Raw genomic sequence first — 26,064 nt, 5'->3', positions numbered from 1 at the left:
TGTTGAGCCCTGGCAATCACAAGTGAGCAATCAGATTGCTAATATACTATATCAACGCTAATCATTATCAGTAACTACACCTATATATACCACTAATCACTCCTAATAATAATTAAACTGATTGCTAAACTACTGTTTCAACAAAATATTTTCTACAATTTTCTAACATTTTCTAAAAAATTTAATATTATCTTCCAATTTTTAAGACTTTCTAATATTTCTCTAACAATTTTCTAGTACTTTCTAATACTTAATCTAACACTAAATGTAATGTATCAACGCTAATCATTACAAGTAACTGCACCTAAATGTACCACTAATCACTCCTAACAATAATTAAATTGATTGCTAATCTACTGTTTCAACAAAAATAATTACAACATAATCTATTTGTAAAGCGTAGAAGAATTTTGGTTACCTGCAGTCGCCGGCTCGAAAATCCGGCAGAGCTTCGCCTCTCTTCCTCCCTCCCTCTTTTTTCTTGGTTTCTGAAATTTTAGTGATGCAAATAAGGGGTGGGGGGACCAGCCAACCCTTATATAAGGGTGCAAACACATACACGTGAGCATACATCATCGGAGACTGACGAGGCAGCTTGCTTATTGCTTAATTGCATTGCATCCACTCGGTGGATCCTGATATGATCGATCACAAAGCACGAGGAACCTCGTCTTCTTGGCGTGTGTCTCCTGGTTCATGGCATTCCTAGGTAGTAATTCAGATTTCCGAGCTACGAGGATCGATCGGTCTCAACTCTGAACTGATCGAGGCACTGTCCGTTCGATGTGTCACTCAGAGGGCTCCTGCTGGCGCGCACGGCGGAGCGGCAGGCGTCGCGGATGCGGGCAAGATAAGTTCAGAATCTGATTGCAAATCCCAGTCACTGTTGTTTGGTAGACGGGAGGGACAGAGATCGAGACTCAGGTTCCAATTGAGGAAAAGGATAGAAATCAGCAAATTGCACAGCACCGCTGCTAACGCCGGACACATCACTCTTTAATGACTGTTTCGCTTTTAGTCCGAATCTTAATAACTGTTAGGCCAGTTTCAGTGGGAGTGTCATCGACACAGTTATCTAGACTAAAATCTTAAAAACTGTGCCAGTGGAAGGTCATGGTGATGACATTACTCTCATATTTCATGACACTCCTCTCTTTTCTCTCCTCATACTATTGGTATATGTTATCAAATTTAATATACATGACACTCTTATGACTCTCCCACTGAGACTGACCTTATTGCACAGCACCGAATCCTAATGTTTGGGCATATCCTGCAAACTTTTTACTTTACTCTTTAATGACTGTTATGCTTTGCAGGTAGTACTCTGCATCTTTTTTCTTTTTTGGGAAAAGGTACTCTGCATCTTTATGAATCCAAGCCGTTGCTTTTGTGGAATTGCTGCACAGCAAGATACCACCAAACCAAAAGGACCAAGTCCTAGTGATACTCCTCTGTCACCTCTCCTACTATGTGCATAACACATCAGCCTGAGCCTCCTCTACTTTGGAGTGGCAACAAAAGGTAAACATTGTGGAATATGTGGATTGAAATCAAACATGAACGAACAGAACTGGGTGGGGAAAAGAACAGATTGGCCACATGGGTTTTCATGGTGCAAGAAGTTCAGCCTTCAGGTTTTTATAGCTGTAAATCAATGATCAGTACAAAAATGTCACTCTGGTTGATTGTGTGGACAACGAGGATCCTTCCACCAAGAATCATTCTATACTCTATAAAGTTATAAGGAGGATCCAGGGGGTAAAGGAGGGCTTAAACAAATCATTTTCAAGTATAAGATATTCTCCACACAAACAATCAAAGCCGTGCAGACCAGACTCCCTAGTCTGAAATTGAAAACCGGCAGAACGAAAACCGAGTAGCCGCGAGCCGCGAGATGAAACATGGGGAGGGGGGTGTCGGACGACGGACGAAAGATAATTGAAAAAAAAAGACACTTCTAGCGACTGAAAATGTTCTCTAGTCTATGAGAAATCAAACCATAGTTGATTATTTATTTTATATAAATTTCTCATTTTTATTATTTATTCTATGTCATTTCATATATAAAATATTATCTAGAGCTTAATTGGTGGAACCATGATCCGAGAGAGATACAAATGCTTAGTATGTTGTCTAAATCTTAAATTAATTATTTCAATAGTTAGTAAATTTAAATGAAAAAACTCAAGACTAGAAAGCTGTAAATCTTGTTGAGAGCTACGATTTTCTGTAAAATTTATTTTCATCCGAATTCGTATGAAAAAGATATAATTTTTTAAGGTCGGACCTTGTCACGATGGTGGGGGTAGCGTGACAGAACTGTATTGACAACTGTATTGACACGCTGATGGGAATGGCGTGACAAATTTGACATGTGGACTATGCGTTGTGAGACACTTCGTGCACGCTCCAACATGGCATACCTTGTCACGCCAATGCATGTGGCGCGATAGCATATTTTTGTCAGCTAACACAGACCGGCGTGACCGAAAGGATTAAGTCTGCAAATATTTGTTCGTGGATTATTTTTAAAATGATTTAAAAATAGGTTAAAAAAAACTCCACTGGAGGCCCCTTCCCGCTGCGCTAGCCTGCGCTTGTCCGCATGGCCCGCTCGCCCACGCTAAAAAAGGGTTGATACCTACTATAGCTCTAGCACAATGAAGACATATCTCAGTGGTACTGCTTGCCACCAAAGTGTCATGCAGATACTAATGTGACTATACTTGACTTTTAGAACAGAGTTACTGAGCTTAGCGTACTTTAAGTACTGAGCTTAGCACACAAAGAAGCACTACTATAAATAACGTTTGTAGTGGCGGTTAAAATATGTTTGTGTTGGCGGTTTTAACACCCGCCAGCAATCTTGTGCTAGCACAAATCAATATTTGAGATGACGGGTGGACGACCGCCGGCATAAATGCATTTGTACTGGCGGTCGTTTTAATCTCCCGCCAGCACAAATCAATTCCGACCATTTTAATTTTTTTTAAATGCAAAACTAAAATGAAAAATAATTTTATATTTTAGTAGGCATCTACAGCCAACGGTTCCATCATTTGACACCAGTACTACATTTTTACAATCTCACCTACGCATTAAATTGTCTTCCCACCATATGCTATTCTTTTAATATCGATTTTTCAAATCTTATATTATGTGTTTGTTGACACTCTAAATGATCTTAAATTAAAAATTTATCTCGTCGAGCACTACAATTTTGGTATAAAGTTCATCCTCATCCGAGATTGTTTAAAAATTTTGAAGATTCAAATTTTTGTTTCTACAATTAGATTTCAGAAACGAACATTTGTCCTAGTAAATACGTAATCATGAACTAAATGTTTTAGATCTCATCAAAATTTATAACTTGGATATAAAGTTTATTTTCATCTTAGGTTGTCTATAACTTGGATACAAGGTTTAAAATTTGATTTAAGAAATAGTAACAAATATTTGGCCTAGTAAACCGCCTTGATCAAAAATATTGTTAACTACAAAGTTTTAGATTTCATCGATCTCTATAAATTTCATATAAATTTTGTCTTCATCCGAATCCAACTTCATATGAATAATTATTTGATTTTTTTCTTAAAAAATTATTTGTACTGGCGGTCGGCATAAACGACTGCCAACACAAATGCCTCGTATTTGTGTTGGCGGCCGCTTAAGCCAACCGCAGTACAAATCGATTTGTACTGGCAGTTGCTTATGTCGACTGTCAAAATAAATACGTGGCATTTATGCTGATGGTCGGCAATGAACCGCCAGCACACAAAAAATAAGGTGCCAGCACTGTACTAGTGAGACTCAAGCCAATCTCAGTAGAAGTGTTATATGAGTGTCATGGACATTAAATTTACTAGCATGTACCAATAATATGAGGAGAGATGAGTGTCATGAAATGTGAGAAGAGTATCATCACCATGACACTCCACTGGTACAGTTCTCAGATTTTCAGTCTTGATAACCGTGTCGATGACACTTCCACTGAGACTGGCCTCACAAGTCACAATGCATGTATCTCAACACAGGGGTTGGTCATTGTTCTTATTAATTAGCACACACGCGTGAATATTAGTGAGGCAATTACAGACCGAATCGTGACAAGATGAACATAACCCCGGTACATGCCTGCGTATAATTTGACCAATGCTGCTAGTAAAAAAACTATAGAGTTCGAGTTCGCATGGATGTCAGTACTAGCTAACTCTCCTTCCGGCTATACTCTCCTTCTTCATCAATGAAAATAATGAAATAGACACACTCTTGTGCCCGTTCGCTCAAAAAAAAAAAAGAGAGATGTCAGTACTACCTAGCTCGACCTCAACGATTTCGTTCACCTTATTACCTGTGCGCAAATGCAGGCAGCAGCTAGCTAGGACCCCGTCCATGTCTCCGTCGTGATGACCTGTGAGTCATCTACTACTTTATTTACTCGAGACATGCCACTGGGGAGCAGTTGATCGAGATGCGCTCACGCAAGTCGCGACTCGCCACGCCAAGATCGAAATCCTCCCGCATCGATCGCATCGAGGCCGCAGAAAATTCAAGTCAACTCCGATCCGGCTCAAGCAGCCCGCGCGCGCGTCATCACAGCACAACAAGCTAGCCGCCAGCCTAGCTAGCTAGTAGCGATGCGCGCGAGCTCGCCGGAGGAGCCGGACATGGGTAGCCGCAGTGCGGCAACGGCGGCGGCGGCGGGGGAGAAGGAAGCGCCGCGCGCGCGGCCGTCGTCGTTCATGTCGGTGTTCATGCACGCGGACGCGGCGGACGTGGCTCTGATGGTGCTGGGCCTGGTGGGCGCCATGGGCGACGGCATGTCGCTCCCGGCGACGCTGCTCCTCTACATCCGCCTCACCAACGACCTGGGTCGCGGCCCCGACCTCGTCCCGGACTTCACATCCAGGATCAACGAGGTAGGTAGGTACTCGTCAGCATCACCGGAGACTGACGAGGAAGCTTGCTTATCGCTTGCATCCCACTCGATCGGTGGATCCTGATAATATGATCGATCACAGAGCACGAGGAACCTCGTCTTCTTGGCGTGCGTCTCCTGGTTCATGGCGTTCCTAGGTATTTCAGATTTCAGAGCTAGGAGGATCGATCAGTCTCAACTCTGAATTATTGAGGCACGGTTCGTTCCATCTTCCATGTGTCACTCATCAGAGGGCTACTGCTGGGCGCGCACGGCGGAGCGGCAGGCGTCGCGGATGAGGGCGAGGTACCTGCGGGCGGTGCTCCGGCAGGACATGGAGTACTTCGACCTCCGGGCAGCCGGCACGACGTCGGAGGTGGTGACCAGCGTCTCCAGCGACAGCCTCGCCGTGCAGGACGCCCTGGCCGAGAAGCTCCCCAACTTCGCCATGAACGCCACCCTGTTCGTCGGCTGCTACGCCTTCGGGTTCGCGGTGCTCTGGCGGCTCACGCTGGCGGCGCTGCCGTCCGCGCTGCTGCTCGTCGTCCCCGGGGTCGTCTACGGCCGGTTCCTCGCCGGCACCGCCCGCCGGATCAGGGACCGGTACGGGCGCCCGGGCGCCATCGCCGAGCAGGTCGTGTCGTCGGCGCGCGCCGTGTACGCGTCGGTAGCGGAGGGGCGCACCGCCGCGCGGTTCGCCGCCGCGCTCGAGGAGCCGGTGCGGCTCGGGGTCAGGCAGGGGCTCGCCAAGGGCGTCGCCCTCGGCAGCGCCGGCGTGACCTTCGCCATCTGGGCCTTCAACATCTGGTACGGCAGCCGCCTCGTCGTGCACCACGGCTACCCGGGCGGCACCGTCTTCGCCGTCTCCTACGCCATCGTCAACGGTGGCCTGTACGTACGTGAATAGTATTCATCGGTGAGGATCGATCGACAATGGCGGCGGCGCCATTGGCATTGACGAACCAGCGGCATCAACCGTCCGTGCGTGCAGGGCTCTGGGGAGCGGGCTATCCAACGTCAAGTACTTCTCCGAGGCGGGCGCGGCGGCGGAGAGGATCCGGGAGGTGATCCGTCGGGTGCCCAAGATCGACTCGGGGAGCGACGACGGCGAGGAGCTGCCCAATGTCGCCGGGGAGGTGGAGTTCAGGAACGTCGGGTTCCGCTACCCGTCGCGGCCGGAGAGCCCGGTCCTCGCCGGCTTCCGCCTGCACGTGCCGGCGGGGCGCACGGTGGCGCTGGTCGGCGGCAGCGGTTCGGGGAAGTCGACGGTGATCGCGCTGCTGGAGCGTTTCTACGACCCGTCATCCGGGGAGGTCCTGCTGGACGGCATCAACATTCGGCGGCTGCGGCTCAAGTGGCTGCGCTCGCAGATGGGGCTCGTCAGCCAGGAGCCGCCATTGTTGGCGGCGTCGATAATGGAGAACATACGGTTCGGCAAGGAAGACGCCACGGCGGCGGAGGTCATCGCAGCGGCCAGGGCGGCCAACGCACACGACTTCGTCACCCAGCTGCCGCAGGGCTACGACACACAAGTAATGTATCTTTTCATCGCGCACTACTTAATTACCTATTACTAGTGATTACTTTTTTCGATTTCAAATTCAAATATAGATTGTTTTGCCTTTCTAGATAAATGATTTCAAATAGTAGTATTGTGCACCGTAAAAGAGCCTCTAGATATATATTCCCTTCATTCCAAACTATAGGTCGTTTGACTTTTTCGACTCTGAGTTTGACTACTCATCTTATTCAAAAATTTATGCAAAACATTATTTTTTTGTTGTGGTTTGTTTTATGAATACAAGTTTTTCAAGAATGATTTAAATTTGATTATGTTTGCACACATTTTTGAATAAGACGAGCGGTCAAACTTGGTGTCAAAAAAGTCAAACGACCTGCAATTTGAAACAGAGGAAGTACTTCTTAGTTCTTACTGTGATTACTGTGAAATATGAGCTCATGTTCTTACTGTGATAATAGTACTAACCAGTTCAGAAATAATAACAACAGGTGGGTGAGAGTGGTGTCCAAATGTCCGGCGGGCAGAAGCAGAGGATTGCAATAGCCAGATCAATCTTGAAGTCGCCCAAGATCCTCCTGCTCGACGAAGCCACGAGCGCACTGGACACGGAGTCGGAGCGCATCGTGCAAGAGGCGCTTGACCTGGCCTCTACGAGTCGAACAGCTATTGTTGTTGCGCATCGCCTCTCCACCATCCGGAGTGCTGACATGATCGCTGTCATGCAGTCCGGTGAAGTCAAAGAGCTGGGCTCCCACGATGAGCTCAGTGCTATTGAGAATGGCCTCTACACATCTCTCACTCGTCTTCAGCAGACCAGAGATTTAGATGATGAGGCCCATGAGATCAGCAGAATCGCTAGTACATCTGTTGCTGCTGGACAATCCAACAGAGACAACAACATGAGCAGGGAATTATCTTTGGCTAGCAGGTCCGGCCCAGGACGGTTAATGGGAGATGCAGGAAACGATGACAGCATGGAGAAGTCATCATCAATGCCTCCTGTCCCATCCTTCAGAAGGCTGGCTGCTTACGATTAACATGCCGGAGTGGAAGCAGATGCTAATCGGGAGCTTCAGTGCTGTTGTGCTTGGAGGCATCCAGCCCGTGCAAGCATATGGAATGGGGAGTATGTTTTCAGTCTACTTCTTGGCAGATCATGCCGAGATCAAGGAAAAAACTAGGGTCTTCGTTCTCTTGTTTGTCGCTCTTGCGGTGCTCTCGTTCTTGCTCAATATCGGACAGCATTACAGCTTTGGTGTCATGGGCGAATACCTCACAAAGCGGATCAGGGAACAGATGCTAGCAAAGGTCCTTACATTTGAGATTGGGTGGTTTGATCGTGAAGAGAACTCTACTGGTGCCATCTGCTCGCAGCTAGCCAAGGATTCCAATGCGGTATGTACATAGGCAATGGCTAAAGTTTGTGATCGTACTTGAAAAAGAATCAAACTTCATCAAAGCATTGTAAATTTTTTGTTGTAGGTGAGGTCACTCGTGGGTGACCGAATGGCTCTGCTTGTCCAAGCCGGCTCTGCGGTGCTCATCGCCTGCACCATGGGCTTGGCCATTGCATGGCGTTTAGCGCTTGCCATGTTAGCAGTGCAGCCTCTAATCATCATGTGCTTCTATACTCGGAATGTCTTGCTAAAGAGCATGTCCAAGAAGTCAGTAGAAGCACAGTCTCAGAGTAGCAAGCTGGCTGCTGAAGCTGTGTCCAACGTTCGCACCGTCATTGCCTTCTCATCCCAAGCCTGCATCCTACGCCTCTTCAAGCAAGCACAGAGTGGGCCACGCAAGGAAAGCATTCGGCAGTCATGGTTTTCAGGACTTGGCCTGGGCACCTCCTTGGCCCTTATGATATGTTCATGGGCACTTTACTTTTGGTATGGCGGCAAGCTCATGGCCGAGCACCACATCAACACTAGGGAGCCCATGCAGACCTACATGATCTTAGTGACCACAGGGCGTGTGATTGCAGAAGCAGGTAGCACAACAACGGATCTTGCTAAAGGCTCGGCTGCAATTGCTTCATTGTTTGCTATTCTTGACCGGGAAACAGAAATCGACCCTGACAGTCCTGATGGATGCAAGCCAGAGAAGATCAAAGGCGAGGTGGAAATTCTGAACATTGATTTCGCATACCCATCAAGGCCAGATGCAGTCATCTTCAGAGGATTTTCCTTGAGCATACCCCAAGGCAAGTCAACGGCACTTATTGGGCAAAGCGGTTCTGGCAAGTCAACCATCATTGCACTTATATCGAGCGATTCTACGACCCACTTGCAGGGGTGGTGAAGATCGACGGTAGAGACATAAAAACTTATAATCTCAGGGCACTGCGGCGACACATTGGGCTGGTTAGCCAGGAGCCAACACTAATTGCAGGCACAATTAGAGAGAACATTGTGTATGGTACGGAAACCTCAAGCGAGGCAGAAATCGAGGATGCTGCGAGGTCTGCAAATGCACACGAATTCATCAGCAACCTCAAGGATGGGTATGACACGTGGTGCGGCGAGCGAGGTTTTCAGCTCTCGGGAGGGCAAAAACAACACGTCGCGATCGCTCGCGCCATCCTGAAAAACCCTTCCATCTTGCTACTAGATGAAGCTACGAGTGCGCTGGACAGCAGCTCAGAAAATGTGGTTCAAGAGGCGCTAGACCGAGTGATGATCGGCAGGACAACTGTAGTGGTGGCGCACAGGCTGACCAGCATCATGAACTGCGACATGATCGCCGTGCTTGATAGGGGAATGATTGTGGAGGAGGGGACACATGCGGCCCTCATGGGCAAGGGTCCCTCCGGCACTTACTTTAGATTGGTTAGGTTGCAGCAAGGATGCAACTGACACTGATTCTGTGACAACACAACATCATTTTCCAATATTCAGCAAACCAATGAAGTTTCTTGTGAGAAAATAGGAAAGTTTTCCTCATATCGAGCTTGCAGTTTCTTAATGCCTCTACTGAAAGTTACTTGTGAGAAAACAGGTGCACAAGTGTATCGAGCTTGCAGTTTCTTAATGCCTCTACTGAAAACAGCAAAGTTTAAGAAATCTTAGAGAAGTATACATGAAGCTGTGCGTTTTACCTCATTCTTTTGTGGCTTATTCAGTGACGGATGTTATATCTGCTTGCTATTTAGCTCATAGAAAAATTGGATTACTGATTACCATAAAATGAGTACAGTGGTAGCGGAAGTGCAGAAAATAGAGATGAGACACCATTTCAATTTAGCTGAAGAGGAGATCTGAATGCAGAGCAGCAGATGTCATCAGCGCATTTAGGATCGAGTATACCAGCTCCACTGCATGTCATGAGCGCATTCTAGAGGCTAAAGTTTAACCCTGTGATATTTTTAGGCTATTTGGGAGGATTAAATTTAAAATTATATAATTAAGTTTAGAACCTCCGGCTATTTTGCGAGACGAATCGATTAAGCCTAATTAGTTTATAATTAGCCCATATGATGCTACAGTAATCATGTGTTAATTATGAATTAATTAGGCTTAATAGATTTATCTTGCAAAATAGTCTAGAGATTATGGAATATATTTTATCATTAATCTACATTTAATACTTCTGAAGCATTTAAATATTGGATGCGACCGGCAAACAGAGATGCGTTGAAGTACACAAGTCCTACAGGTACCAGGCCGCACGCGACCCTGCCGCTCTACGATCCGTGCTCGGTACAGCAGGTTTGCTACATTCACAATGCACGCACACTAACTCCTTCGAAACGTACGTATGCAAATCTTACTCTAATGAGCACCTCCAACGACTGGTCGGCAAATTTTCGAGACTGATGAAGTCACCACAAGAATCTTGCTGTCGATGGAAATGACGTCTGTCAATGAAAGCACAAAGCCGACAAATACTTGAATATTCGCTGCACGAGGAGTCAAACTCAGAATCTCAGGTGGTACTGAGGCTCCGTAACCATTACAATACATGTTGAGAAGAAGGGGAAGGAAGGATTTGGATATAGATCCAACGGATATGATTGTTTGCATGAAGGTATAGAAGCTTAAATTCCGCGAGAAGATAAATCCAGTCACGGGGTCCACGCATGGACACCGGGTGTCGGCGTACAGGAAACGGGAGTCCCCTTGGCAGATGATTTATGGAGACGCAAGACTACGCAAGGGGGTGGCCCTTGGAGTGGGGCCACCTAACTCACAGATCCCAAGAGCTCTGGATAATCCGGAGCTGGCCGTATCAGGTGACCCCGGGGTGCAGCTCGCCACCCAGGGACGGTCCCGGGATAGGACCTCGGAGTCGCAGAGGAGCTTCCTTCGCTATGAAGGCAACAATTGACAATACAGGAGCACTAGTAGCCCCTACCCAGGGCAGTCGTCTCTGAATAGCTCCTGCAAACGTGCAGGTGGATAGCATGCCCGCATGCATGCGTCAGGATAGCCCAAGACAAGACATGTCATAAAAAGAGAGGGCAATCATGTGCTCTCTCTCTCATTTCTCTCTCCCCACTTAATGTGGGCGCAGGCAACATGCACACCCGGGGTGCAGATGTATGCCCACTAATGGAGATGCATGCATGCACCACGCACCACCATCCTGGGTCATTAAAAGTACTCCCCTCTCTCTCTCTCCCCCCAGCCCACTTGGTCACGGGTCTCAATGAGACAACTCTGGCCACTCATATCCAAATACATGTAACTGCATCAAGAGGAGGAGGTGTGAAGGTGTTGACGCTCCTTAGAGCTCCAATTTATGTACCGCAAGCGCACGGATCGTGTAGTTTTTCTCTTAGAGTATTCCCCTAAGATTTATCAATCCACAGAACAAACATTCTACTATGCTTAACTAAGCACTAATAATGTTGGTAAAAGATCTATATTGAGTGATTGAGTGTGAAATAGATCTAATCTAACAAATCTAATCTAATCTAGACTAGTGAGCAATGATAGGTGTGTGCACAAGATATGAAGAGCATTTGTCCATAGGGTCTAGGATCACTAGAGATGTAATCGCCGAGCAACAAAGAACGGATCTAATCTACCAAAAGTGTGTTCCAAGATCAAAACCTTTCCCTCCCGTATACTGTCACTACAGGAGGATAATCGGTAACGAATAACAAGAACACGATAGTTGATGTAATCTAAGTAAACCATGCAAGAGCAAAGCAAACCCAAAGCCAAGTCGCGATCTATTAAGCATCAAAGCATCATCAACAAGAATCATGATAGATCAATCTCATAAAGGATTCGGCAATTACAACTCAAGATCTCTGTACAACCCCATGAACAAACGAGGACTTTACCCCATGAAGCTAGGCGAAGCGTAGTCGATCATGGTGACGAAATCTCCGGCAAGGGATGGATCCCTTGCTGTCCTCCAACTTGCAGCGGCGCCGAGGGACGATGAGGCCTCCGGTGTCGCTTTTCTCTTGTGTCTAACTCGAATGGATCTCTGGAAATCGTCTCTGGATGCTCTCTCCCTTCTTGATGGCGGCTTCGGGGCATATATAGGCAGCTCTGATCGATGGTTTTGGTAAAACACCGGCTAGGGTTGACGAGTACTTCACGCTGAAGAAAGTTGAGGCCGATTGGGCCCTGGAATGGGCTAGGCTGGCCGGCTTAAGGGCTCCAAGCCGGCCGGCCTGGGCTCCTTCTGGCCCCTTTCGGCTCCATCTTTCGCGTGCGGGCTCTTCTCCTTATTCTTCATTTTAGCCCAGTTGTGACCCTGCGTCAAAACATCTCCTAAAATGTCCAATTTCGTGCCAAAATGCAACATGCTCCAAAATCCAAAACAAAATCGAAAACGGTCAAGTTCGGGTGCCAAGTGGCGGGTTAGTATATGAATCTTCCCGAAGAAATTACCAAGCCACTCCTAATTATATAATAAAATGGGTACTTAAGGAGCGCCAACAGTCCCCCCATGCTTAGCTTTTGCTCGTCCTAGAGCAAATCAAATCATCAAGTCCTTCCATGGGTTGCTCGAGAGTTCTCAAACTGCAAAACTTACTTATGCAAACAAGTCTAACAATATTTCTTCAAACAAAGGTCAGAGGAGCAGCGAGGGTAATCATATCATGGGCATTTAAAAACTCATCCAATATTACTCCACGACTCTTACCTTTAGCCGGCAACTTGAATATTAACAACACTTGCTTTTCTTGCCATCCTCGGAGGGTTTTTTAGTTTTTAGAAGCAAAATACCCTGCAACAAAGGTTAGACCAAAAATTCTTGCACAAGTCCTTTCATGTCTCTCGATATAAGTGGCTATCCTATTATTATTTGCAAACTCTCATCTCCCAAAAGTCTCTCAAGTATAAAGTGGGGCTATAGGTGAGGCTAGCAAAGTATATACATATATTGTCAAATTAAGAAAACCTTCTAATGATTGCTTACCTTCCGAGCCAATGATCATGAGAGTTTCTCCATAATGTAAGGGGTTCAAGGGTAAGAAGATTTAGAATGGTGGACATGTGCAAAGGCATACAAAAAGATTGACTTCAAGGCACAAGCGTCGTCCTCGTTGTCGGATTGCACATGGTTGGAATTGAGGATATTGTTCTCAAACAACAAAGTGATTTGCACTTCTCTAACCATAGAATCCCTTTATTTATTATTTTCTTCTCTTCTCATACATTTTTTTCCCTTTCTTTCTCCCGAATTTTCTTTCTCTTTTCCGAACCTTTTCATAGGACACTTTCTATAAAACATAGATAGGCAAATCTTCGAAGTGGCTCCCTGAATTTTTGGAGCCCGAGCCGAGGCCAGAGGGGCCTAGGCCGACCGGCTCAAGGGGTGTAGGCCGGCCGGCCTGGGGCTTTCCCAGCTCGGCTTCGGTCCGTCTTTCTAGTACTCCTTCCTTTCTTCATCCCAAAATTATTTTTTATACAACTCATGCGCAGGAACAGAATGTATCCTCATAATTGGGTTGTGGTCAAGGAAAAGGATAATAAACAAGATAATCTCGGGTTCGGGTTTTAGAATCCGGTAGATCTCATGAGTTCTTCTAATGAGGAATTCTCATTACCGAATATTGACGGGGCTAGCAATTCAGAGATGAAAAATACGGACATGATCATTGCTCGAAATTAAAACTCCCAAGAGAAAGAAATCCTAACTCAACTCAATGCACATCCAATGCTTATGGTGGAACGAATATAGCTTGTGGATGATAGGATTTTTACTCTCGACTTGTCAAGAACTTGATCAACCTTATGTTTGTAGGTGTTTTATTATTTTTATGAAATTAAAGTCCTCCAAATCATGCCTTACTCATAAGCGTAATCAAAACCAAGCGCTAGATTAAAGCTCAAGTGTGGGTATTAACATGGACGAATAATTTACTAAGCTCCACAAATAAGAATTAATTTTCATGACAACGCTCATGAACAATTGCTTTAAAGAAAATAAAGTAAAACTGAATGCATAAATAAAATTGCATGATCCAACAATTTAACAAAAAAACAAAGACTCTTTTTATTTCATTTTCATGACTCAACACTAATTTAAGACTCACTCTCACACATGCGAAAAAATAAAGCACACAACGCTAGACTATGACTCTCACACAAACAAAATTAAAGATGAAGAACTTTCGACTAAACAAAGACTAACAAAATTCAGTCTACAAGCCGTCACACCTCTCCCCCATGCTTAGATTATGCGGCGCCCTCGTCGCAATGATATAAAAGACGGGTGTGACGCTCGTCGGTGTTCTCAACGGCACCTAGGGCAATTGCACCTAGGGCGCCCTCCTCCTCCTTGCTTTCGTAGATCTCCGACCATCCCGAATAACTTCCTTATGTTGCGGAGAAGGAAGTTGTTATCTTTTTCGGCCAAGCGCTCGATGTCGTTAATCCTTCTATCCATTGCCACGAGTTGATCGTGACACCTATCGATGGTGGCGCAGAGATCCGCGATTTCATTGCGGCACTTGAAACAGCACCCGAAGTGATGGCCGCCGCGGTTGGGGCCGTCGTCCTCGGGCTCGTCGTCGTCCTTCTTCTTCCCCTTATCGCGGTCACCTCTGGAGGGGTCGTCATCCTCTCTTTTCTCCTCTTCGGCCCACCCCGGCCAATCATCGTCGTAGTCTCGACCGGCGGCGCCCCATGAACCGGGGCTCATGTAGCTCTCCCAATCGCTGTCCCCCGCATAGTCCTTTGACTCCGGGGTGTGCTCGATGTAGTTTTTTCTTTTAACTCCGAGAAGGCGCAAGGAACGCCTAGGTGCGGGTGGCTCATTGTCTTGTCGCTTCTCGTCCTCGCCCTCGTCGCTAATGACGACGACCACCCTTTGGCCTTGAGCTAGCTTCTCCTTGCGCCACAGAGGGCCCTTCCCTCCGACTCTCATCCGTGCTTGGGTATTAAATTTCTTCGGAGGGAGCTTCGCTTCACATCACTTTGCTTCGACAAGGAGGGGCGGCGCACCGGTTGCCGAGGTGGAGCTATGCATCTGCTGGTTTGGCGTGGGGGTGTCGGGCGCCATGCCCCCCCCTCCTTGATCTCCATCGCTGCAATCATGGCTCTTGCGCTCGCTGGAACGGCTATTGTCGATGTCTCTCACGAGGTGGTGGTGTAGATTGAAAAGTATGAGAGAATTGATCTAAACTGCGCCTCCATTTAAGTCCTGAAAAGACTTGGACGAGAAGTCCAATATCTCTGCATTTTTGGCATGCGAAATCTATAAAGCACGGGTTTAAAATTTCCTTATCTCGTACCTACCAAAAATCAAGACCGAGATGTGCACGAGAGGGCTCAGGCCGGCCGGCCTAGGGGTGTTGGGCCGGCCGGCCCAGGGGGTTTTTCTGCCCCCTGGACTCCAACTTTTTCCGAGGTGCCCACCAACAAATTCTAAGCCTATGTTTTACTCGAAGTTCATCCAGAATAAAAATAAAACTACGAAAATAAAATCTAAAAGAGAATATTTACAAACTTACCTTGCTTAACGTCGTTAGGCTTGACGTTCCGGTTCCTCATCCATGGTGTATATGTCGATGTAATGAAGGGGCACGACGTCGGGCTCCAAGAATACCTTTAGTCGCTGCCCGTTCACCACATATTGGTCGCCTTTCGTATCCATGATTGTCACCGCTCCCGTAGGTGAAACCGAGTGTACGACGTATGGTCCGTCCCATTTGCTTTGCAATTTTCCTTTGCTAAAGAGTTTGAACCTTGAATTGTAGAGTAGGACCTTGTATCCTTCTTTGAATTCCTTGTTTTGTAATCGCTTGTCGTACCATCTCTTCATCCTTTCTTTGTAAATTGTTGCACTATTGTACGCTTTCAATCTTAACTCCTCCAATTCGCTTATTTGGATTCTTCTTTTAATTCCAGCGGCTTCCGCATCAAAGTTCATCTCCTTCATCGCCCAATACGCCTTATGTTCTAGCTCAACCGGCAAGTGACATGTTTTTCCATAAACAAATTGATAAGGAGCCATACCAATCGGGGTTTTGTGTGCCGTACGATATGCCCATAGCGCATCATCTAGTCTCTTCGACCAATCTTTTCCTCCTTTTATCACGGTCTTCTTTAAAATATCCTTCAATTGCTTGTTCAAAGTTTCTGCTTGTCCGTTTGTTTGGGGGTGATAAGCCGTGGACACTCTATGTTCAATTCCCAATTTCTTCAAGCATTTACCAAAGTCTTTGGCCGTGAAGTGTGTTCCTCCATCGCTTATCAAGATTCTCGGGATGCCATATCGAGGGAAGATTACCGATTTAATCATGTGTGAGGACTCCTCCGTTGATGCCTTCCGACATGGCATAGCTTCAACCCACTTTGAAACAAAGTCCACCATCACCAATATATGCTCAAACCCATGTGAGTTCACGAATGGTCCTATGAAATCGATTCCCCATACATCAAATAGATCTATCTGCAAGTTGTAGTTCAACGGCATGGCATTCCTTTGCGAGATATTCCCCGTCCTTTGGCATTCCGGGCAAGTCGAAACAAATCTTTTTGCGTCTTCATGCATCTCGGGCCAATAGAATCCACTAGCCCATACCTTAGCATGAGTTCTAAAGTGCCCATAATGTCCTCCATATCCCGATGAGTGACACTTTCTTAGAACTTCTTCACGTTCCTCCCTCGGTATGCATCTTCTTAGGACTCCATCTTCTCCATATCTATATAAGTATGGTGGATCCTAATAGTATTTTCTTCTTTCCGCGATCACTCTTTTCTTTGCATTCTTTTCCAAGTGATCTAAGGGCATCCCTTTTATTGCCCTTATTATATCATTCATCCAACCATCTTTGTCGAGAATTCTATATAGGTGATCATCTCTCATTTGGTCCTTGATAGGTTATTTTCTATCATCTCCATGGTACATCCTTGATAGGTGGTCGGCCACAACATTTTACGCCCCTTTCTTGTCCCTTATCTCCACATCGAATTCTTGTAGCAATAGGATCCATCGAATCAAGCGTGGCTTAGCATCTTTCTTGGACAAGAGATACTTGATTGCCGCGTGGTCGGTATAAACTATCACCTTTGAATTTACTATGTATGATCTAAATTTTTCAAAGGCGAATACCACGGCAAGCAATTCTTTCTCCGTTGTTGCATAATTAACTTGGGCTTCATTGAGAGTCTTGCTTGCGTAGTAGATAGCATTTACCTTCCCTTCTTTTCTTTGTCCAAGAATGGCTCCTACGGCGTAGTCGCTTGCATCACACATGATTTCAAAAGGTAGATTCTAATCCGGAGGTTGCATGATAGGAGCACTTATGAGAGATTGCTTGAGTGTTCGAAAGGCGTGAAGACAATTACTATCGAAGGTGTATTCCACATCTTTTTGGAGAAGTTGTGTCAATGGCTTGGTGATTTTTGAAAAAATCCTTTATGAACCTACTATAGAATCCGGCATGACTGAGGAAGCTCCTCAAAGATTTGATATCCGTAGGTGGTGGCAATTTCTCCACGGTTTCTATCTTTGCTTTGTCCACCTCTATCCCTCTCTCGGAGATAACATGACCGAGGATAATTCCTTCTTTCACCATGAAATGACACTTCTCCCAATTAAGCACAAGATCAACCTCCCCACATCTTTTAAGAACTTTCTCCAAATTTGCCAAGCAATTTTCAAAGTTAGTACCATGCACCGAGAAATCATCCATGAATACCTCCATAATCTCTTCTATGAAATCTGAAAATATAGCCATCATGCACCTTTGAAAAGAAGCGGGCGCATTACACAATCCAAAAGGCATCCTCCGATATGCAAAAGTTCCATACGGGCAAGTAAATGTGGTCTTATGTTGATCATCTGGATGAATAGGTATTTGGAAGAATCCCGAGTATCCATCAAGGTAACAAAAGTGTGAATGCTTTGCCAACCTTTCTAGCATCTCGTCAATGAATGGTAGTGGAAAATGATACTTCCTTGTTGCCTTATTCAATTTTCTATAATCGATGCATATCCTCCATCCCGTGATGGTTCTTTGCGGTATCAATTGCTCCTTCTCATTTTTCACAACCGTGAGTCCTCCTTTCTTTGGAACGCAATGCACGGGGCTTACCCATTCACTATGTGGCACGGGGTATATTATTCCGGCATTCAACAATTTGATAATCTCCTTCTTCACCACATCACGCATAGCATGGCTCAACCTTCTTTGATGCTCTACGACCGGCTTGTATTGCTCCTCGAGTTGTATATGATGTATGCAAAAAGCGAGGCTAATACCTTTCAAGTCATTAATCGACTAGCCGATCACCTTTTTGTGTTTCTTCAATAAATTCAGTAACTTCTCCATCTCTTCCGGGTTTAATTCATCGCTAACAATCACCGGAAAAGTCTTGCCATCTCCCAAGAATTCATATTTCAATTCCTTGGGGAGCGGCTTCATCTCAACATCGGGCGCACCATCCTCTTCTTGATCTAACTCTCCAATGTCTTCAAATTTTTCTTCCTCCAAATTCCCGTGTTGCGGCTTCAACTCTTCCATTGTTTCTACTAGTTCTCCATCTTGATCATCTTGAGCGTCCTCATCCTCCAGAGCGCGTTGGAGAGGATCCCTGAAAGAATCAATGAAACGAATGCTCTCTACCCCTTCGTTATCAAGGGGTAGAGGTAAAGCACGAGATTGTTTTGAATAAAATTTGAAAGTGTGCTTCTCTCCATCTAGATCAAAAGTGACAATCCCTTTCCCAACATATAGAATAACATTTACTAATTTGAGAAAGGGTTTTCCAAGAATTATGCTTTCATGTTCATCATCACTAGCATTAATCACAAAAAAGTCGGTAGGAATATCTTTACCCGCTATGGCAACATTTAGATTTCTAAGCACTCCTAGCGGTTTGATTAATCTACCATCTCCCATGATCAATTTAATGACTGTAGCATCTAGATTCGGTGTTTTGTTAAAAAGCCCAACATAAACCTTGGAACTCATCACACTAACATGGGCGCCAACGTCACATAGAACATTGCAACATTTTACTCCATCTATCATGCAATCAACACGAGGTGTGGGTGATGGATTACCTTCGCCTTGATTGCTTCCAATCGCATATACTTGGGCTATGTTCGTGTAGGGTGATGATTCCGATTTCACTTCCATGATTCTTTTGACCTCCAGCACTTCGTCCAAGTCAATCTCTTCCTCTTTTTCTTCAAAAAGTTTCCGAATAATATCACCGGCCGATTACTTGCCAAATGTATATCCCATGTGATTATCCGGCGGAAAGTCCTCTGCTATCACCTTCGCCATTCCTCGTTGATTTGGATGCGGTCTTGCTTTGTCGAACAATCTTCCGAAGTCAATTGGTATCCAATCCATTTGCTCGAATTCCCTTAGCGATTTGGCAGTGCCCAAGGTTCTTCCTTTTTTTTCCGGGTCGTCTTTCGTTGCACTCCGGATCGATGCTTCTTCATCGTGGTTTATCTCTATGACTTTTCCATGCTTCGGTTGTTCTTCCCTCACTTCCGATATCTCTTTTCTGAAAATTCCAGCAAGCACCCGCACTTGAGATTCTTCCTCGGAGCTTGCCGAACATCGTTTTTCCCAATCTCTTCGCATGGCCGCACCCTTGCTTATTTTTTGTAGGAGTTGGGCGGCTTCTGTGAGTGTTTTCTCCATGAGATCTCCTCCTGCACACATTTGAACAAATTGCATGCACTCGGGGGTTAGGGGAAAATAAAAGGTATGCAAGAGTACATCACCGGAAAATCCGAGCTTCGGTCCTTGTTCAATCAATCCATTGAATCTATCCCATGCTTGATCTATCCCTTCTTTTTCTCCTTGCGCGAAGTTGATCACTTGCTTCCGAATATGTTGAACCTTGCTTAACGGAAAGAACTGCTCGCAAAATTTCTTCATCAAGTCATCCCAATTTCCTTTTACCTCGAAGGATGCAAGTGCAAACCATCTTCTCGCTTCTTCCGCAAGCGAGTATGGGAAAAGATTCCATCTAAACCAAGTTAGCGGAACTCCGTCTTGTTGTACCGTGTTGCATAGTATTGTGAACCACTTGATATGTCTATATGGGTTATCCGTGTCATCTCCTCTAAAGGGGTTTGCCGCCGCCATCTTGATGATTTGAGGCTTGATCTCGTACTCGGTGGCTCGCAACACCGAATCTGATTTTTGCATGTCGAAGTCCTCCGATCGCGGGCTTGCATAATCCCTTAGTGATTTTTCTCCTTCCTCCACGTGTTGTGACCCTGCATCAAAACATCTCCTAAAATGTCCAATTTCCTACCAAAATGCAACATGCTCCAAAATCCAAGACAAAATCGAAAACGGTCAAGTTCAGGTGCCAAGTGGCGGGTTAGTACATGAATCTTCCCGAAGAAATTACCAAAACCATTCCTAATTATATAATAAAATGGGTACTTAAGAAACGCCAACAGAAGGCACCCTAGAAGGGAATGACACCCGTCAGTGGTCGGCGCAGGCTGTGGGCGTGCATGAAGGGCACATCAACTGTAGGGATGACACCTTACTTATTTTTCAACAAAGGCACAGCCCAATGCGGGGATCCCTCTTGGACTATAAAAGAGGAGACCCGGGGCATGGAAAGGGACGGCTTCGTCTCCTCCAAAAAAAGACTACAGAGCTGATGCACGAGCTCGGCCCTTGTACTCTCTGATTCATATACAACCGCAAAATATACAGACAAGCAGGACGTATGGCTATTATCCTCCGGGAGGCCTGAACCTGGGAAAAAATTCCCTGTGTGTTCTTTATTCTTTCACAAGCAATTGCAGGAGTTTACAGCATGTTCATCCGCTGGCCGTATCTCTAAACGTGGGTTCTGTAACATCTCGGATTTTCCCGGAATGTTAAATAGTCAAAAAATGTGAATTTCAAAAATTTTTGTGTTAGTGTTGTGATAAACTCATTTAAGTAGCAATTCTATCTCTCTAAATTCCTAGTAAATTAAAACTTTGATTTGAATTAAGGATTAATATTTTGCTAGTGTGAAATATTTGGAGTTAATCGGATTTATTTTACATCTCCCTTGTTTAATTCGATTTCACTTCGAGTTTATTTTCTTGTGTGAAAATTGTATGGAAATTAAATTCAGGTGTGCCCCTCAATTTAATTTCAGCCTCTAACACTTGTGTGGGATTTAATTTGAATTGAACCATTCAAATTAAATCCAAAACCTCTGCCCTAACTCAGACCTAAGCCCTCGACCCTAACCCCGGTTCCGACCCGTGAACCAGACCGCGATTTAGACCCAAACTCCGGTCCAACCCAAACCCAGATAAAGCTTAACCCTTGCCTAAAGGCCGCGATTTTTTATTTTTTATTTTCGTTTTTTACAAAAATATATTTTCATTTTCGAAATTTAAAGGAATTTCGTAAAAGATTTTGCAGAAAAGCCACTGGAGGACCGGTCGCCCGGCAGCGGGGCGGCGGGCCCCGGCTGCCCGACAGCAGGGCGACCGGCTCCCCCGCCCTTATATAAGGGTTGGCTGGTCCCCCCACTCCTCATTTGCATCACTAAAATTCCAGAAACCAAGAAAAGAGAGGGAGGGAGGGAGAGAGGCGAAGCCCTGCTGGATTTTCGAGCCGGCGACTGCAGGTAACCAAAATTCTTCTATGCTTTACAAATAGATTATGTTGTAATTATTTTTGTTGACACAGTAGATTAGCAATTAGTTTAATATCATTATTATGTGGCCAAATATGTCGAGGAAGCTTCGTTTTCAAGTTCATTATGGTGACTACTATATTTCTCATGATGCGTATGGAGTAAATCTATCAGCTTTTGAACGCAGAGAGTGCGGAATAGATAAACCCTTAGAGAGGAGTTTTGGTTCCATACGCAAATGCCTTCATGAGATATTCAATGTGAATCCAAAGACCCATTTCCTAACCGTTCAGACTGTAACGAATTGGGCAACTGAAGGGGATTTCTGAGAGTTGATGCTTATAACAAATACCGAAGAATGGAGGACTTACATGCAAGCAGCTCTTGACCGCGGGTAGCCTCTTGCAATGCTAATTTAGATTCACCAGAAGGCAGCTCATTTCCGTGAAGGGTCAACAAGTTCATCATCTCATATGAACCAAGCAGTGGAACAAGAAAATGAAGATCAGAACATGCATGTCATAGAACCTGATCCGCAAGGTATAGCTGATCAGGTAGGAGAAAAAGAAGATCAGAACATGCACGTCATTCAACCTGAGCCGCAAGGTTTAGCTAATGAGGGGGAGCGGATACTTGGAATAGTAGAAGCTGTAGAGAATGAAGACCAGGAGGTTCGAATGATGGAAGAATGTGGGGACTCATCAGATGATGAGGACTACCCGTTGCTAGGTGAATGGCGAGACAAGGGTTTTGGAAATCCAGTGATACAGGATATTAGGAGTAATGAGTACGAATACAAAGAGAATAAGGTTGTGCAGGGGGGAAAGTATCCTAGCATTGAAGCTGTGAAGGATGTTGTGAAGCTTTGGGCAAGTACCTACATTGTACCGAGTTTGTATGGGGGACCTGGATTTCTGCTCCGTGCTTTCTTCTGCCTTGGTGCATGTGTGAGGGCATTTATATATTGTCTTCCTGTTCTGTGTATCGACGGCACATCCTTGATAGGGAGATATAAAGGGACAATACTGACAGCGATTGGAGTTGATTGCAACAAGCAGGTGGTTCCCATCGCCTTTGCTTTTGTTGAGAATGAGAACACAGAGAGCTGGTACTGGTTCCTTGAACGTGTGAAGATTCACGTTGTTGCTGCAAGGCCTGATGTTTGCCTCATTAGTGACAGGCATGCAGGTCTTCTAGCAGCAATAAGGCAACTACATGAAGGAAGTCGAGGACAACCTCCTCTATGGCCAGATGTTATGAGTAGGTGGTGCATAAGGCATATGGGTGCAAACTTTTATAAGCGCTTCAAGAATCAGGAACTTATGAATTTGTTCAAGAGGTTGTGCACTCAGAATCAGCAGTGGAAGTTCGATGCTTTGTGGCAGGTGCTAGATAATATGTGCGCCGAGCTGCTAAAGGAACAGGCCTCAACCTCCAGCCGTAGACGTTCAGGTGGCGGACCTTTCACACAGTGGATCAAAGATGCACCTAAGGAGAAGTGGTCAATTCTATACGACACTGGTGGGCGTCGATATGGGATCGAGACAACCAATCACGCAGAGTGTTACAACATGGTAATGCGTCATGTTCGTGGATTTCCTCTTGTTGGCATAGTTGAGTTCATCATGTACGGATGCACAAGGTACTTCAGAGAGCGGTACCAGGCAGCAGCTGTCTTACTTAATGATCCACGAGTGATTTTTTGTAATATGGTCACTAAATACATGAAAGAAAAGATTGAAAAGTCTCACTATCACAGAGTGGTCTCCATGGGCACAAAGGATCAAATGTTTGAGGTTTTATGCGGACAGGTCAGGGTGTCCGCAGACAAAGGGTGGTTCAGGATTGCTTGATAACGCCGGAAGACAAGGTGTTTTGCAGATGCAAGAAGCCACAACTTCTTCACTTACCATGCTCCCATGTCATTGCGGCATGTTCAGAATCTGGATTGGAAGCTGGGATTTTTGTTTCTGAATATTACAGAAAAGAAACCGCTGTGCACACTTGGAGCCATGAGATATATGGCATAGGCAGTCTGGGATCATTCACTACACCAAATATCCCTCCAATGTACATTCCCAATCTAGATGCTAGGAGAGGGGTAGGTCGACGGCAGACACTTCGTATCCGTAACGGAATGGATGAGTCTAAGGCAGGAAAGAAGAAAAAATGATGCAACCTGTGTGGAGCAGACGGGCACATTTACAAGAAGTGCTCTAAAATGCATGAAGATAATGCTGGTGCCGAGGTTGGACCTTCTGGGAATCCCACCGATGGATTGCCTCCGGATTTTGGAACTCGTCACGTTTAGATTTCGTTATGTATGGATATGTATTTGAACCAGATGTATGGATATGTATTCCCACCTGTATGTGATAATTACATTTCGTTACGTATGGATATGTATTTGAACCAGATGGTAGTATGTAACAATACGAAGGTATTTGTGTAGTAAGGTTTCTTGGTTGCAATTCTAAATGTGTAGGTTGTTTGAATTAGATTGCTAACTGAATGTAGTGTACTGAAAATAGAAGGATAAGGTAGGTTACGAACCATAAATTCCCGGCTTGCAATACAATTTTGTAAACAATGCTACGATTACAAAGCAGAGGCCTAAGGCGTTCGTACTACTACGGTAAATAATGTTGAGACCTTTACTATAAACTAGGTACTTTAACAATGAAAAACAGTGGCATATGCAACACGGTAACCTCGTGTTGTGACTAAACCTGACATGCCTTAGGAAATGTAAAATACCGGGATTACATGATGGTGCTTTACTGAGTGCACCGGGGATATTTTCCCTTCCTAATAGCTTCAGGCCCTACTTCCTTAGCACGGCGGGTCCTCTCTCGCTTCCTCTCTCTGTCAGCTTCACGTTCCTCTGCCTTTTGACGTTCCACTTCTGCAATCCTCTTCTGAATCTCTTCCTGATCTTTCTTGCACTTTTCCTCCATCTGTTCTTCATGCAGCATTCGTTGCCACCTTTGTGCAGCCCACCTTGCTTGACGCTCAACATGGTCCTTATCCTGCTGAGATTGCTCGGTGTCTAACCACTGTACGAAATCACATAGAGGCGGTGGAGTCTTTCCCCAAATCATGTTAGAAGTCATTACCAGATCTGAAAGTGGCAAACTCTGATAGTGTTTTGTAGTACCTTTGCTCGATCCTTGCCGTAATGCTTGGGCGGATCATACTCGTAATTCTCGCACATGAAGAACCTCATGCCAAAATCGTCCCCCAAAACCCTGGATTTCATTAACTTGCACAAGGATCCGCAAAAGCACATAGGCACCTGGACTCCTTGGGGGACTGTTTCCCTCACCTAACTCCGTGGAATGTAGGTGGATCCTAAGGAGGCCATGATGTTGAGCTCTGACAATCACAAGTGCGCAATCAGATTGCTAATGTACTGTATCACAAACTGATTGCTAATGTATTGTATCACAAAATGATTGCTAATCTACTGTGTCAACAAAAATAATTACAACATAATCTATTTGTAAAGCGTAGAAGAATTTTGGTTACCTGCTGTCGCCGGCTCGAAAATCTGGCAGGGCTTCACCTCTCTCCCTCCCTCCCTCTCTTTTCTTGGTTTCTGGAATTTTAGTGATGCAAATGAGGAGTGGGGGACCAGCCAACCCTTATATAAGGGCGGGAGAGCCGGTCGCTCTGCTGCCGGGCGGCCGGGGCCGGCCGCCCCGCTGCTGGGCGACCGGTCCTCCAGGGGCTTTTCTGCAAAAATTTTCGCGAAATTTTTGCTGAAAAGCATATGCCACCCCGTAGCGGGTCGACCAGGTCCCGGCCGCCCGGCATCGGGGCGGCCGGGGTATATTTATGTAAATTTCGAAAACGAAAATATATTTTTGTAAAAAATGAAAATATAAAATATAAACTTAAAAAAGCCGCCCTAAAGGCCAAAAGGCCTAGCACACTCCAAACCAGCCTGGCCTGCCATCCTGTGATCCAACCCGCGCGGCCCAAGCCCTTCACTCCACACCGGCCCAATCCAACCAGCCCAAACCGCACCACCCTTTCCCCTCAGGCCCAGCCAGCGCCATCTCCCCCTTCCAGCCACTTACAGGCGGACCCCACCTGGCAGCCGCCCTCCTCTGTTCCTCTTCCTCCTCCGTCTCGCCTTTTCCTCGACGCCGCCAGCGCGGCACCGCGCGCGCGCCCTCCCCACTCCACGCCAAATCGGTGGAGGCGCCACCCAGCTAGCACCTGTCCGCCTGAACCGCCTCTTTTTGCTTTTCCCCTGCTCCCTTGACCGCCTGCTCGCCCAGCGCCAAGCCCAATCCCCCGCGCCGCGGCTAGATGCGAGCCACGCGTCCCGAGTGTCCGCGCCGAGCTGCCCCAGCCGTCCATCGGCGTCCGTGCCCTAGACTGCCGCCTATATAGCCCGCCGCGGCCGCCGCTGGGAACCCTAGAGCCCGGTCTTGCTTTTCCTTTGGGCGCCGCCACCAATTCCAGAGAGGAAGAGGAAGAGAGCCGTGAGGGATAGAGGCGTGTAGAGGAAGAGGAGGAGGAGAAGAGGAGAGAAGGAGAAGGACCAGCGCTCGTCGGCGTCCACGGCGAGAAGGTCCATG

The 26,064-nt window shown here is 45.9% G+C and overlaps 1 pseudogene; it reads left to right on the top strand.

The window, feature by feature from the left end:
- Window positions 1-4,376: 4,376 nt before the first annotated feature.
- LOC120704424 lies at window positions 4,377-9,379 on the top strand (annotated as a pseudogene).
- Window positions 9,380-26,064: the final 16,685 nt, after the last annotated feature.

The sequence above is a fragment of the Panicum virgatum genome, chromosome 1K (genome assembly GCF_016808335.1).
Source record: "Panicum virgatum strain AP13 chromosome 1K, P.virgatum_v5, whole genome shotgun sequence".
In the NCBI taxonomy this organism is placed as follows: Eukaryota; Viridiplantae; Streptophyta; class Magnoliopsida; order Poales; family Poaceae; genus Panicum; species Panicum virgatum.
This window is presented reverse-complemented; position numbering and strand designations above follow the sequence as displayed.